The sequence below is a fragment of the Budorcas taxicolor genome, chromosome 24 (genome assembly GCF_023091745.1).
Source record: "Budorcas taxicolor isolate Tak-1 chromosome 24, Takin1.1, whole genome shotgun sequence".
In the NCBI taxonomy this organism is placed as follows: Eukaryota; Metazoa; Chordata; class Mammalia; order Artiodactyla; family Bovidae; genus Budorcas; species Budorcas taxicolor.
In genome coordinates this window covers 659,559-674,856 of record NC_068933.1, presented here as the reverse complement: position 1 = coordinate 674,856, position 15,298 = coordinate 659,559, and positions in this window count along the sequence as shown.

Here is a 15,298-nt window from a genome sequence, read left to right as displayed (position 1 = left end):
GTTGAGGTGGGAAAGTCTTGTTTCCTCTCGAGTTGCAGCAGGGGAGTTGGACCTCCTCTCAGGTTGTAGCAGAAACTCAGGCTTCTTCTCTACTGGTTGCTGGAAATTTGGTTTGCTGGAGAGTTGCCACAGCACCTGAAACCTCCTCTTGAGCGCAGCGAGAAATCTGTTTCTCTGGATTTGCAGCATGGGGTGCAAGATTGCACTGGAGTCATGGTAGGGAAGGCAGGGTTCTCCTCGAGCTTGGTTGGTACTTGGGGCTTCTGGAGACTTGCAGTTGGTGTCCTGTAGAGTTCTCTTGGGGAGACTCGTCTCTAGCATGGATATGTAGAGTGGCTCCTGTCTTGTTGCAGTGATGTGTGGCAGCTCACTTGTTTTGCAAGGGATTATCATTGTGGTCGGGGTCCACTCTGTAGTTGTGGGAATTTCAAGTCTCTCTAGTGGTGGTGTGCAAGCTCCTCTCTCCTTGTCATGTGAGGTTTGTCTATATTAGCAGAAGAAGGGCTCCTCTCTGAGTGTGATGTCCAGCCAGCTCCTCTCAAGTTGTGGTGGAGGGCTCCTCTCGAGTGGCAAGGCTGTGTCCTCTCTGGTTGCAGTGTGTTTGTCTCCAAGGGGAAGGTCCTCTTTGGTTTTGGTGCTATGGGTTCCTCACCTCTATTCATGGGATCGCTGCTCTCTAGTTGTGAAGACCTGCACTCAACCTCCTTGAGGGAGCTCGTCTCCATTGGAGGCAGAAGGTCTTCTTTCTAGATGTGATATCCTGGGGAACACCTGTCAAGTTGCGCCTGGGAAATCTGCTTCAGTTTTGGCTGGAGAGCCCCTCTGTCATTTGGTGCAGTGGCCCCTTTTCTTGTGCCAGCCTAGGGATCCTGTGAAATTGCAGCGGGGAACTTGGGGTTCCTCTTGAGTTGCAGTATATAACTTGGGGTTCCTTTAAAGTTGTAGTGGAGACTCCTGTTGAACTAGAGTGGGGAAGACCCTCTCTAGTAGTGATGTGCAAGCGGTCCCTTTACAAGTGCAATGTGTGGGAGGTTACTCTCTAGATACGGCTTGGGGTCCACTCTCATTGCAGTGGGTGTCCACTCTTTATTTGCTGTGGATCAGCTTGTTTCTAGTTGTCTTTTGCAGCCACCTCTCTCGTTGTGGCAGGGGAACTCCTCTTTAACTGTGCTAGTTGGGATCCTCTCTACATGCGGTGGAGTGCTCTTCTCAAATTGAGAGGTGGGTGGTTGTGGTATAGGGCTCTTCTCCAGTTGGGGTTGGGTAGGCTCCTCTTGTGAATCCTCTGCAGTTTTGTCAGTTTCTTGGTGCTCATGTCATATTGGGATGGGGAACTTGGCATTCCGCCAAAGTCACTGCAGGGTAATTAGGACTCATCTTACATAGAGAGGGGAATCTCATGGATTTCTCGAGTTGGGGTAGGAAGCTCAGGATTCCTCTCCACTTGCAACGGGGACCTCAAGGAACCTCTTGTGTTGCCTCAGGGGAGTCAGGACTCCTTTCAAGTTGTCAGGAGGAACTCAGGCTTGCTCTCGAGTCACTGCAGGGGAATCAGGCCTCATCTCTAGTTGAGGTGGGAAACTCGGGGTTCCTCTAGAGTTGCGATGGGTATCTTGGGTTTCCACTCAAGTTGTGATGGGGACCTCAAGGATCCTATCGAGTTGCATTAGGTGAGTCAGGCCTCCTTTTTGATGCAAGGAGAACCTTGGGATTCTCTCAAGCCACATCAGGGGAATAGGGCTTCATCTCGAGTTGAGGCAGGAAACTCAGTGCTCCTCTCGAGTTGTGACGGGTATCTCGGGGATCCTCTCAAGTTGCTATGGGAATCTCACGGAACCACTCAGGTTGCCTCAGGGGAGTCAGGCCTCCTTTCAAGTTTCAAAGAAAACCTTGGGATTCTTCTCAAGTTGGTGCAGGGGAATAGGGCCTCATCTTGATTTAGGGCAGGAAACTCGGGGTTCCTCTTCAGTTGTGACAGGAATCTCGGCATTCCTCTCGAGTTGCAACAGGGGAGTCAGGACTTGTCTCATGTTGAGGCATGGAACTCCACTTTCCTCTAGATTGTAAAAGGGATGTCAGGCCTCCTGTCGAGTTCAAAGGAGGAACTAAGGATTTTTCTCAAGTTACAACAGGGAGCCAGACCTCCCTTCATCTTGTGAGGGGAAAGTTGGGGTTCCATTTGAGTCACTGCGGGGGAATCAGTCCTTATCTTGAGTTGAGCGGGAGCTCGGTGTCCTTTCGACCTGTGGCGGGAATCATGGGGTTCCTCTTGAGCTGCGATGTGGATGTCTGGATACCTCTTAAGTGGCAACAGTGGAGTCAGGACTCCTCTCGAGTTGAGTTGGGGAAGTCATGTTTCCTCTAGAATTGCAGCAGGGAAGTTGGGCCTCCTCTCGAGTTGCAGCAAAAACTCGGGGTTCTTCTCTGGTTGTTGTTGGAAACTCGGGGTTTCCTCAAAAGTTACAATAGGGGACTGAGAGCTCCTCTCAAAGTGCAGTGACAAATCAGTGTTCCTCTGTATTTGCAGCATGGAATGCAGTATTGCCCTGGAGTCGTGGTGGGGAATTCAGGGTTCTCCTTGAGTTTGGTTTGTATTCATGGTTACTGGTGACTTGCAGTGGGGCTTCCTGTTGAGTTCTCTTGGGGCTCCTCTTTTGTAGCAGGGATGTGCAGGGTGGCTCCTGTCTTGTTGCAATGACGAGTGAGTGCTCACTAGATTTGGCAAGGGACTACTCTATCGTTGTGGTCAATGTCCATTCTGTAATTGTGAGAGTTTCGAATATCTCTAGTGGTGGTGTGCAAGCCCTCTCTCCTTGTCTTATGGGGTTTGTCTGTATTACCAGAAGAGGGGCTTTTCTCTGCATGTGATGTCAACAGGCTCCTCTGAAGTGTGGCTGAGGGCTCCTCTAGATGAGTGAGGCTGTGTCCTCTCTGGGTGGTGTGTGTGTGTCTCCATGGGGAATGTCCTCTCTGCTTTTGGCTCTATGGGTTCCTCACTTCAATTCATGGGATCGCTGCTCTCTAGTTGTGAGGGCCTCCACTCGACTTCCTTCAGGGAGCTTATCTCCATTGGAGGCAGAAGGTCTTCTTTCTAGGTGTGATGTCCTGGGGGACACATCTTGAGTTGTTCCTGGGGAATCCACTTCAGTTTTGGCCAGGAGCCCCTCCATCATTTGATGCAGTGCCCCCTTTTCTTGGGCCAGCCTAAGGATGCTGTGATATTGCAGTGGGCAACTCGGGGTGCCTCTTGAGTTGCACCGTATCACTCGGGGTTCCTCTAAAGTTGAGGTGGAGACTACTTGTGAGCTACATTCCAGGAGATCCTCTTTAGTAGCTATGTGCAAGCTGGTCCCTGTCTAAGTGCAACGTGAGGGAGACTATTCTCTAGATATGGGTTGGGGTCCACTCTCATTTCAATGGGTATCCACTCCTTATTTGCTGTGTGTCAGCTCATCTCTAGTTGACGTTTACAGCCACCTCCCTCGTTGTGGCAGGGGAACTCATTACTTGTTGTAGTTGGGATCCTCTCTAGATGCAGTAGATTGATTTTCTCAAATTGGGAGGTGGGTGTCTCCTCTATGGTTGTAATAAGAAGGGACGCTTTTTCTACTTGCAAAGTGCAGGAAGCTACTGGCTATTTATGGCAGGGTGGGCCTCCTGCTTATTTGTGATATGAGGCTTCCTCTGGTTCCGGTAGAGGGCTCTTCTCCAATTGCGGTGGGATAAGCTTCTCTTGAGAATCCTCTGACTTTGTATCAGGGTCTTGGGGGCTCATGTCGAGTTGGAACAGGGAACTCGGGATTCCTCTTGAGTCACTGCATGGTAATCGGGCCACATCTCGAACTGAAGCGGGGAAGTCGAGGTTCTTCTTGAGTTGTGGCGGGAAATGGGGTTTCTCACTAGTTGCGACAGCGAACTCGGGTATCCTCTTGAGTTGCAACAGGTGAGACAGGCCTCCTTTTGAGGTGTGAGGGGAAGTTCAGGATTCCTTTCGAGTTGAAGCAGGGGAATCGGCCCTCATCTAGAGATGAGGTGGGGAACACACTATTCTTCTTAAGTTGAGGTGGGAAACTCCAGATTCTTCTCGAGTTGCGACTGGAATTTCAGGAAATCTCTCGAGTTGCCAAAAGGCAGCCAACAATCCTTTCGAGTTGCAAGGGGTAACTTGGGATTGCGCTCAAGTTGCTGCAGGGGAATCTGGTCTCATCTCACACTGAGTGGGGAATCTCATGGTTTTTTTCAGCTTGGTGGGAAGCTCAGGGCTCCTCTCGAGTTGCGATGGGGACCTCAGCAAACCTCTTGTGTTGACTCAGGGCAGTCAGGCCTCCTTCCGAGTTGCAAGAGGCACCTCAGGATTGCTCTTGCATCGCTGTAGCAGAATCAGGCCTCATCTCGAGTTGAGGTTGGATCCTTGGGTTTTCTGTCGAGTTGGGACTGGTATCTCGGGGTCCCTCTCGAGTTTTGATGGGGATCTCAGGGAACTGCTCGGGTTACCTCAGGGGAGTCGGGCCTCCTTTCGAGTTGCAAGGAGAACCTCGGGATTCCTCTCGAGTCGCTGCAAGGGAACAGCGACTCATCTCGAGTTGAGGCGGGAAACTCGGGACACCTCTCCAGTTGCAACAGGGATCTCGGAGTTTCTCTCGAGTTATAACAGGGGAGTCAGGCCTCATCTCGTGTTTAGGCATGGAACTTTACTTTCCTCTCGAGTTGTGAAAGGGGTGTCATGACTCCTGTCGAGTTAAGGAGGGGAACTCAGAATTTTTCTCAAGTTGCAACAGGATAGTCAGACCTCCCTTCACGTTGTGAGGGGAAACTCTATGTTCCATTTGAGTCACTACAAGGGAATCACGTGTTATCTCTAGTTGAGGGCGTTACTCACTGTCCTTTCCACTTGTGGTGAGAAACACAGGGTTCCTCTAGACTTGCAATGGGGATCTGGGGATCCTTTCAAGTGGCAACATGGGAGTCAGGACTCCACTCGAGTTGAGGTGGGGAAATATTGTTTCATCTCGAATTGCATAGGGGTGTCGGGCCTCCTCTTGAGTTGCAGAACAAACTCGGTGTTCTTCTCAATTTGTTGCTGGACATTCGGTGTTTCCTTGAGGGTTGCCACAGGTGATTGACAGCTCCTCTCGAAGTGCAGCAAGAAATCAGCTTTCCTGTGGATTTGCATCATGGGATGCAAGATTGCCCTGGAATCGTGGTGAGGAAATTGGGGTTCTCCTGGAGCTTGGTTGGTACTCAGGGTTCCTGGTGATTTGCAGTGGAGCCTCCTGTCGAGTTCTCTTGGGGCAACTCATCTCTAGCAGGGATGTGCAAGGTGGCTCCTGTCTTGTTGCAATGATGGGTGGCTGCTCCATAGTTATGGCAAGGGACTACTCTATCATTGTCGTCGGGGTCCACTCTGTAGTGGTGGGGGTTTAGAGTCTCTCTAGGGGTAGTGTGCAATCTCCTCTTCCCTTGTGGTGTGAGGTTCATCTGTATTAGCAGCAGAGGGGCTCCTCTCTGCCTGTGATGTCCAATAGGCTCCTCTCAAGTTGTGGTGGAGGGCTCCTCTCGAGGGGTGGGTCTGTGTCCTCTCTAGCTGGGGTATGCATGTCTCCATGGGGGAGGTCCTTTGTGTTTTTGGCACTATGGGTCCTCACATCTATTCATGGGATTGCTGTGCTCTAGTTGTGAGGACCTCCATTCGACTTCCTTCAGGGAGCTTGTCTCCATTGGAGGAAGAAGGTCTTCTCTCTACGTGTTATATCCTGGGGGACACCTCTCGAGTTGGACCGGGGGAATCTGCTTCAGTTTTAGCCAAAGAGCCCCTCCATCATTTGTTGCAGTAATTTTTCTCGAGTTGCAGCGGGAATCTTGGGATTTGTTTCAAGTTGCAACGGGGAACCTCAGGGAACCTCTCATGTTGCCTCAGGGAAGTCAGGCCTCCTATCGAGTTGCGAGGGGCATTTCAGAATTCATTTCAAGTCGTTGCAGGGGAATAGGACCTAATCTGGTGTTGAGGTGGAAAACTCAGGTTTCCTCTCCAGTTGTGACAGGGATTTTGGGGTTCCTCTGGAGTTTCAGCAAGGGAGTCAGGCCTCATTTCGTTTTGAGACATGGAACTCTGCTTTCTTTTGGGTTGTAAAAGGGTTCTCAGCAATCCTGTGGAGCTGAGGCATGGAATTCAGGCTTTTTCTAGAGATGCATCAGGGGAGTGAGACCTCCCTTCATGTTGTTAGGGGAAACTTGGGGTTCCATTGGAGTCGCTGCAAGGGAATCTGGCCTTTATCTCGAGTTGAGGTGGAACTTGGTGTCCTTTTGACCTGCAGCAAGAAATGAGGGGTTCCTCTCGAGTTGCAATGGGTGAGGCAGGCTTCTACTTGAGGTGTGAAGGGAAAGTATCGATTCATCTCAAGTTGAAGCAGGGGAATTGGCCCTCATTTCAAGATGAGGTGGGGAACACGGGGCCTTTCCATGTGTTGCTGGGAAACTCGGGGTTACTCTCAAGTTGCAAAGGGTATACGGAAGAATCTCTGGAGTTCCATAAAGGGAGTCAAGCCTCCTTTAGAGTTGTTAGGGGGAATGTGGATTTGCACTCGCATCACTGCAGGGGAATCGGGCCTCATCTCGTGTTGAGGGGGGAATTTTGTGGTTTATCTTGAGTTGTGGGAAGGTTGGGGATCCTCTCGAATTGTGACGGGGACATCACGAACCTCTCTTGTTGCCTCAGCTAATTCAAGCCTCCTTTCAAGTTGCGAGGGGGCACTTCGGGATTCCTCTTGAGTCGCTGCAGGGGAACAGGACCTCATCTCAAGTTGAGGCAGGAAACATGGGGTACCACTGCATTTGCAACAGGATTCTTGGGGTCCCTATCAAATTTCGACAGGGAAGTCAAGCCTCACCTCATGTTGAGGCATGGAACTCCGCTTAACTCTTGAGTTTTAAAAGAGGTGTCAGGCCTCCTATTGAGTTGGACAGGGAACTTGGGCTTTTTCTAGAGGTGCAAACAGGGGAGTCAGACCCCCCTTCATGTTGTTAGGGGAAACTCGGGGTTCCATTGGAGTCACTGCAAGGTTATCTCACCTTATCTCAAGTTGACAGGAAACTCAGTGTCCTATCAACTTGTGGCAGGAACCTCCGGGTTCCTCTCGAGTTGCAATGGGTGAGACAGGCCTCCACTTTAGGTGCGATGGGAAAGTCAGGATTCCTCTTCAATTGAAGCAGGGGAATCGGCCCTGATCTCGAGAAGAGGTGGAGAACATAGGGCTCTTCTAAATTGCTGTGGGAAAATTGGGGTTCCTCTCAAGTTGCGGCCGGTATCTCAGGGAACCTCTGGAGTTGCATAAAGGGAGTCAAACTTCCTTTGAAGTTTCAAAAGGGAACTCAGAACTGTTGTCCAGGCTATGCAGGGGAAACAGGCCTCATCTCGCATTGAGGGCTGAATCTCGTCGTTTTTTTCAAGTTGTGGTGGGAAGCTTGGTGTTCCTCTTGAGTTTCAACGAGGACCTCAGGGAACCTCTCATGTTGGCTCAGGGAAGTCAGGCCTCCTTTTGATTGCAAGGAGCACCTCGGGATTCCTCTCAAGTCTCTGCAGTGGAATAGGGCCTCATCTGTAGATGAGACGGGAAACAAGGAGTTCCTCTATGGTTGTCACAGAGATCTCGGGGGTCCTATCGAATTTCAACGAGAGTTTCAGGCCTTGTCTCGTGTTGAAGCATGGAACTCCGCTTTCCTCTTGAGTTGTAAAGTGGGTGTCAGTACTCCTGTCAAGTTCAGGTGGGGAAGTTGGGCTTTTTCTAGAGGTGCAAAAGTAGAGTCAGACCTCAGTTCGTGTTGTGAAGGGAAACTCGGGATTCCTTTCATGCCACTGGAGGGGAATAAGGCCTCATCTCAAGTTGAGGCAGGAAACTCAGGCTTCCTCTCCTGTTGTGACAGGGATCTCAGGGTGCCTATCGAGTTTCAGCAGGGGAGTCTGGCCTCTTGTCATGTTGAGGCATGGAACTCTGCTTTCATTTCGAGTTGTAAATGGGGTGTTAAGCCTCCTGTTTAATTCAGACAGAGAACTTGGTCTTTTTCTAGAGGTGCAACAGGGGATTGCAACCTCTCTTCATGTTGTGAGGGGATACTCGGGGTTCCATTTAGTCCGTAAAGGAGAACCACACCTTATCTTGAGTTGAGGGTGATCTCGGTGTCCTTTCAACTTGTGGCAGGAAGCGCGGGCTTCCACTCGAATTTCATTAGGTGAGACAGACCTCCTCTAGAGATGCGAAGGGAAAGCCAGGATTCCTCTCGAATCAAAGCAGGGAAATCAGCCCTCATCTCGAGATGAGGTGGGGAACATGGGGCTCTTCTTGGTTGCGGCGGGAAAATCAGTGTTCCTCTCGAGTTTTGACCGATATCATGTGGAAGAGATATGCAAATATCTCTTGAGTTGCATAAAGGGAGTCCAGTCTCTCTTTGTTTTGAGAAGGAACTTGGGATTCCTCTCGAGGGCTTGTAGGGGATAACGGCCTGATCTTGCATTGAGAAGAAATATTGTGGTTTTTCTGGAGTTGTGGTGGGAAGCTTGGGCTCACGACTTGCAAAGGGGGCCTCAGGGAACCTGTCGTGTTGCTTCAGTGAAGTCAAGTCTCCTTTGGAGTTGTGAGGGGGAGTGCGGGATTGCTCTTGAGTCACTGCTGGTGAATCGGGCCTCCTCTCATATTGAGGGTGGAATCCCATGGTATTTCTCGAATTTCAGCCAGAAGCTTAGAGTTCGTCTTGAGTTGTGATGGCGACTTCAGGGAACCTCTAGTGTTGCCTCAGGGAAACCTCGGGATTCATCTCGAGTCGCTACAGAGGAATGGGGCATCATCTCAAGTTGAGGCGGGAAACTCAGGGCTCTTCTCCAGTTGCAACAGTGATCTTGGGTTTCCTTTCGAGTTTCATCAGGGGAGTCAGGCATCAACTCGTGTTGAAGCGTGGAACTCTGCTTTCCTGTGGAGTTGTAAAAGGGCTGTCAGGCTGCCTGTTCAGCTGAGGTGCGGAACTTGGGCTTTTTGTAGAGGTGCAACAGGGGCGTCAGACCTCCCTTCGTGTTGTGAGGGGATCCTCCAGGTTCCATTTGAGGTGGTGAAGGGAAATCATGCCTTATCTCAAGTTGAGAGGGAACTCAGTGTCCTTTCATCTTGTGGCAGGAACAGCAGGGTTCTTCTCGAGTTTTGATACGTAGACAGGCCTCCTCTTGAGGAGCGAGGGGAAAATCGGAATTCCTCTCAAGTCAAAGCAGGGGAATTGGCCCTCATCTCAAGATGAGTTTGGGAACACGGGTCTATTCTCGAGTTGTGATGGAACACTCGCGGTTCCCCACACTTGCAATGGGTATCTCACGGAACCTCTTGAGTTGCAAAAAGGGAGTCAAGCCTCCTTTTGAGTCTGAGAGGGAACTCTGGATTGCTCTCGAGTAGCTGCAGAGGAACCGGGCCTCACGTCGTGTTGAGGGGTGAATCTCATGTTTTTTCTCGAGTTGTGGCAAGAAGCTTTGTGTTCCACTCGAGTTGCAACGGGGTCATCAAGGAACATCTCACGTTGCCTCAGGGAAGTCAGGCATCCTTTGAAGTTGCAAGGGTCACCTTGGGATTCCTCTTGAGTTGCTGAATGGGAATAGGACTTCATCTCAAGATGAGGCGAGAAACTCAGGGTTCCTCTTTAGCTGACAGGTATCTCGTGGTTCCTATTGAGTTTCAACAGAGGAGTCAGGCCTCTTCTTGTGTTGAGCCAAGGAACTCTGCTTTCCTCTCGAGTTGTAAAAGGGGAGTCAGGCATCCTGTCAAGTTGAGATGGGGAACCTGGGCTTTTTCTAGAGGTGCAACAGTCGAGTCAGACCTCGCTTCACGTTGTGGAGGGAATCTCGTGGTTGCATTCAAGTCAATACAGGGAAATCAGGCTTTTTCACGAGATGAGGGCTTCTTGTTGTCCCTTAGACTTTGGTAGGAAATGTATGGTTCCTCAGACATTTAATAGGCGAGACAGACCTCCTTTTAAAGTATGAGGGGAAAGTCAGATTCCTTTTGAGTCGAAGCAGGGGAATCGGCCCTCATCTCAATTAGTTGGGGAAAATGGATCTCTTCACGAGTTGTGGCTGGAAACTCAGGGTTCCCCTCAAGTTGCCACAGATATGTGGGGGAACCTCTTGAGTTGCATAAAGGGAGTCCAGACTCATTTTGATTTTCAAGTGGGAACTTAGGGTTGCTCTCGAGGTGCTGCAGGGAAAGGGCCTCGTCTCGCATTGAGGAGAAATCTCGTGGTTTTTCACGAGTTGCGAGTTGCGGCAGGAAGCTTGGAGTTCCTCTCGAGTTTCGACGGCGACTTCAGTGAACCTTGCATGTTGCCTCAGGGAGATCAGTTCTCCTTTCTTGTTGTGAGGGACACCTCGGATTCCTCTCAAGTCACTGCAGAGGCCTCATCTCGAGCTGAGGCAGGAAACTCAGTGCTCCTCTCCAGTTGCGATAGGGATCTCCAGTTTCCTATCGAGTTTCAAGAGGGGAGGCAGGCATCAACTCATGTTGAAGCGTGGATCTCCTTTTTCCTGTAGAGTTGTAAAGGAGGTGTCAGGCCATCTGTCCAGTTGAGGTGGGGAACGTGGGCTTAGCCTTGCAGTGCAACAGGGCAGTCAGACGACCCTTCGTGTTGTAAGGGGATCCTCGGGGTTCCATTTGAGGCGGTGTAGAAAAATCAGGCCCCATCTCAAGTGGAAGGGGAACATGGTGTCCTTTAGTCTTGCAGCAGTAACAGAGGGAAACTTCTCGAGTTTTGATAGGTAGACAGGCCTTCTTCTTGAGGTGCCAGAGGAAAATCAGGATTCCTCTAAGTGGAAGCAAGGGAATTGACCATCATCTCGCAATGAGTTTGGGAACACGGGGCCCTTCTTGAGTTGTTGGAAACTCGGGGTTTCTCTCGAATTATATTGAATGACTCCGGGAACCTCTTGAGTTGTGCTAAGTGAGTTAGACTCCTTGTGAATTTTGAGAGGGATTCCTCTCGAGTCGCTCCAGGGGAATAGGGCTTCATCTCGAGATGAGGCGGGAAACTCAGGGTTCCTATCCAGTTGCGACAGAGATTTTGGATTTCTTACCGACTTTCAACTGGGAAGTCACACCTCATCTCATTCCTGAGGCATGGAAGGCCGCTCTCCTCTGGAGATGTAAACTGGGTATCAGGACTCCTGTCGAGTTCAGGTGGGAAACTTGGGCTTTTTGTCAAGGTGCAACAGGGGAGTTAGACCTCCCTTTGTGTTGTGACGGGATCCTTGGGGTTCTACTCAAGTCACTGCATGAGAATCAGGCCTTTCCTCGAGTGGAGTGCAAACTCGGTGTCCTTTTGACTTTTGGCAGGAACTGTGGGAATCCTCTTGAGTTTTCATAGGTGAGACTGGCCCCCTCTTGAGGTGTGAGGGGAAAGTCAAAGCAGGGGTTTCTGCACTCATCTCGGGATGAGATGGGGAGCAAGGGGGCCCTTCTCAAGCGGTTGTGGGAAAGTTGGGGTTCCTCTCCAATTACGTCGAGTATCTGTGGGAACTTCTTGAGATGCATAAAGTGAGTCAAGACTCCTTTCGAGTTTTGAGAGGGCACTTGGGATTGCATTCGAGGTGCTGAGGGGACCTGGGCCTCATCTCGCGTTGAGGGGGTGAATTGGATGGTTTTCTCGAGTTGCAGTGGGAAGCATATGGTTCCCTTCGACTTGACACAGGGACTTCAGGGAACCGCTTGTGTTGCTTCAGGGAAGTTAAGGCGCCTTTCGAGTTGCTAGCGGTAATGCTGGAATGCTCTCGAGTCACTGCAGAAGAATGGGACCTCATGTCACACTGGGAGGTAATTTGGTGATGTTTCTTGCTTTGCGGAATGAAGCTCTGGGTTCCTCTTGAGTTGCAACGAACCTCAAGGAACCTCTCGTGATGCCTCAGGGAATTCAAGACTCCTTTCGAGTAGCTAGGGGGAACCAGGGATTGCTCTTGAGGCACTGCAGGGGAATAGGGCCTCATCTCACCTTGAGGGGGGAATGTTGCGATGTTTCTCTAGTTGCAGTGGGAAGTTTAGGTTCTTCTCGTGTTGCGTCAGGGACCTCAGGGAACCTTTCCTGTTGCCTCAGAAAAGTCATGCCTCATTTCAAGTCATGGGGGCATGTCGGGATTCCTCTCTAGTTGCTGCTTGGGAATACGGACTCCTCTCGAACTTAGGCAGAACCCTCAGTGGTCCTCTCCAGTTGCGAAAGGGATCTTGGGGTTCCTATCAAGTGTCAACATGGGAATCAGGCCTTGACTCTTTTTGAGGCATGGGATGCTACCTTGCTTTTGAGGTGCAAAAGAGCTGTCAGGCCTCCTGTCAAGTTCAGGAGGGGACTTGTGCTTTTTCTCAAGCTGCAACGGGGAAGTCAGAAGTCTGTTCATGTTGCGAGGGGATCCTTGGGGTTCCATTTGAGTCGGTGCAGGGGAATCAGGCCTTTTCTCGAGTTGAGGGGAAACTCGGTGTCCTTTCAACTTGTTGCAGGAACCTCGGGCTTCCTGTCTAGTTTCAACAGGTCAGACATTCCTACTCTTGAAGTGCGAGTGGAAAGTGGGGATTCCTCTCAAGTCGAAGTAGGGGAATCAGCCCTCATCTCAAGTGGAGGTGGTGAATACAGGGTTCATCTCGATTTGAAGCAGCCAACTCCAGGTTACTCTGGAGTTGTGACAGGTACTTCGGGAAAGATCTTGAGTTGCCCAAAGGACGTCAAGCCTGCTATCATGTTCCGAGAGGGAACTCGGGCTTGCTTATGTGGCCCTGCAGGGGGCAAAGACCTCATCTCCCGTTGAAGGGGGAATGTTGTGGTTTCTCTCGAGTTGAGGTGGGAAGATGGGGTTTCTTCTCAAGTTGAGCCAAGGACCTCAGGGAGCCTCTTGTATTGCCTCAGGGAAGTCAAGGCTCCTTTTGAGCAGCGAGTGGAGCACGGGATTTCTTTCGAGTCACTGCAAGGAAACTGAGCCTCATCTCCAATTGAGATGGGAATCTGGTAGTGTTTCTCGAGTTGCCGCATGAAGCTTCGGGTTCCTCTCGAGCTTCGACAGGGCTGTCAGGGAGCCTCTCAAGTTGCCTCAGGGAAATCAGGCCTCCTTTCAAGTTGTGAGGGGCACCTCGGAATTCCTCTAGAGTTGCTGCCTGGGAATAAGGGGGTCTCATCTTAAAATGAGGTGGGTAACTCGGGGCTCCTCTCCAGTTGCAACGGGATCTTGGGGTTCCTATCAAGTTTCAACAGGGGAGTCAGACCTCGTCTCGTTTTCAGGCATGGAACTCAACATTCCTCTTGAGTTGGACAAGGGGTGTCAGGTCTCCTGTCGAGTTGAGGCCGGGAACTTGGGCCTTTTCCAAACGTTCAACAGGGGACTCAAAGCTCCCTTCGCCTGTGAGGGGATCCTCAGGTTCCATTCAAGTCAGCACAGGGGAATCAGGCCTTATCTCGAGTTGAGGTGGAACAAGCTGTCCTTTCATCTTTCGGCAGGAACCGCAGGGTACCTCTTGAATTACAATTGGTGAGACAGGACTCCTCTGGAGGTGAGAGGGGAAAGTCGGCATTCCTCTCGAGTCGAATCAGAGGAGTCAGCCCTAATCTCGAGATGAAGTGGAGAACATGGGTGCTATTCTTGAGTTGTGGCGGGAAACTCGGGGTTCCTCTTGAGTTTGATGGGTAACTCAGGGAACCTCTTGTGTTGCATAAAGAGAGTCAAGTCTGCTTTCTCGTTGGGAGAGGGGACTTGGGATTGCTCTCGAAATGCTGCAGGGGAAAAGGGCTTCATCTCGCATTGATGAGGGAATCCCATGGTGTTTCTCTAGTTGCGGGGGCAAGCTTTGAGTTTCACTAGAATTGCAACGGTGACTTCAGGGAACGTCTCGTGTTGCCTCAGGGAAGTCGGGCCTCTGTTCACATTGCAAGGGGCACCTCGGGATTCCCCTCGAGTCACTGCAGACGAATAGAGCCTCATCTCGAGTTTAGGTGGGAAACGTAGGGATCCTCGCCATTTGTGACAGCGATCTCGGGTGTACTATGCAGTTTCAACAGGGGACTTGGGCATCAACTCGTGTGGAAGCATGGAACGCCGCTTTCCTGTGGAGTTGTAAATGGGGTGTCAGGCCGCCTATCGAGTTGAAGCGGGGAACTTGGGCTTTGTGTAGAAGTGCAACAGGGGCGTTCAACCTCCCTTCATCTTGTGAGGGGATCCTCAGTGTTCCATTTAAGGCAGTGAAGGAAGATCACGCCTTATCTCGAGTCATGGGGGTTCTCAGTGTCCTTTTGTCTTGTGCCAGGAACAGAGGGATTCTGCTCGACTTTCAGTAGGTAGACAGGCCTCCTCTTGAGGTACGAGGGGAACATCGAGATTCCTCTTGAGTCGAAGCAGGGCAATTGGCCCTCAGCTCGAGACAAGATCGAGAACACGTGTCTTGTCTCCAGTTGTGGTGGGACACTTGTGTTTCCCTCCACATGTGGCAGGTAGCTCGCGGAACACCTTGAGTTGCATAAAGGGAGTCAAGCCTCCTTTCAATTCTGAGAGTGATCTCTGGATTGCTTTCGAGGAGCTGCAGAGGATACGGGCCTCATGTTGCCTTGAGGGGTGAATCTCGTGTTTGTTCTCAAGTTGTGGCGGGAAGCTTTGTGTTCCTCTTGAGTTGCGATGGGGACCTCAGGGAATGTCTCATGTTGCCTCAGGGAAGTCAGGCATGCTTTGAAGTTGTGAGGCTCACCTCGGGATTGCTCTCGAGTCGCTCCAGGGGAATAGGACTTCATCTCGAGATGAGGCGGGACACTCAGGGTTCCTATCCAGTTGCGACAGGGATCTCGGAGTTCCTACTGAGTTTCAACTGGGAAGTCAGGCCTCGTCTCATTCTGAGGCATGGAAGGCTGCTCTCCTCTGGAGATGTAAACTGTGTGTCAGGACTCCTGTCGAGTTCAGGTAGGAAACGTGGGCTTTTGGTCGAGATGCAACAGGGGAGTTAGACCTCCCTTTGTGTTGTGACGGGATCCTTGGGGTCCCACTCAAGTCACTGCATGGGAATCAGGCCTTTCCTCGAGTGGAGTGCAAACTCGGTGTCCTTTTGACTTTTGGCAGGAACTGCGGGAATCCTCTCGAGTTTTCATATATGAGACTGGCCCCTTCTTGAGGTGTGAGGGGAAAGTCAAAGCAGGGGTTTCTGCACTCATCTCGAGACGAGTTGGTGAACACGGGGGCCCTTCTCGAGTGGTTGTGGGAAAGTTGGGGTTCCTCTCGAATTACATTGCATATCTGTGGGAATCTCTTGTGTTGTGT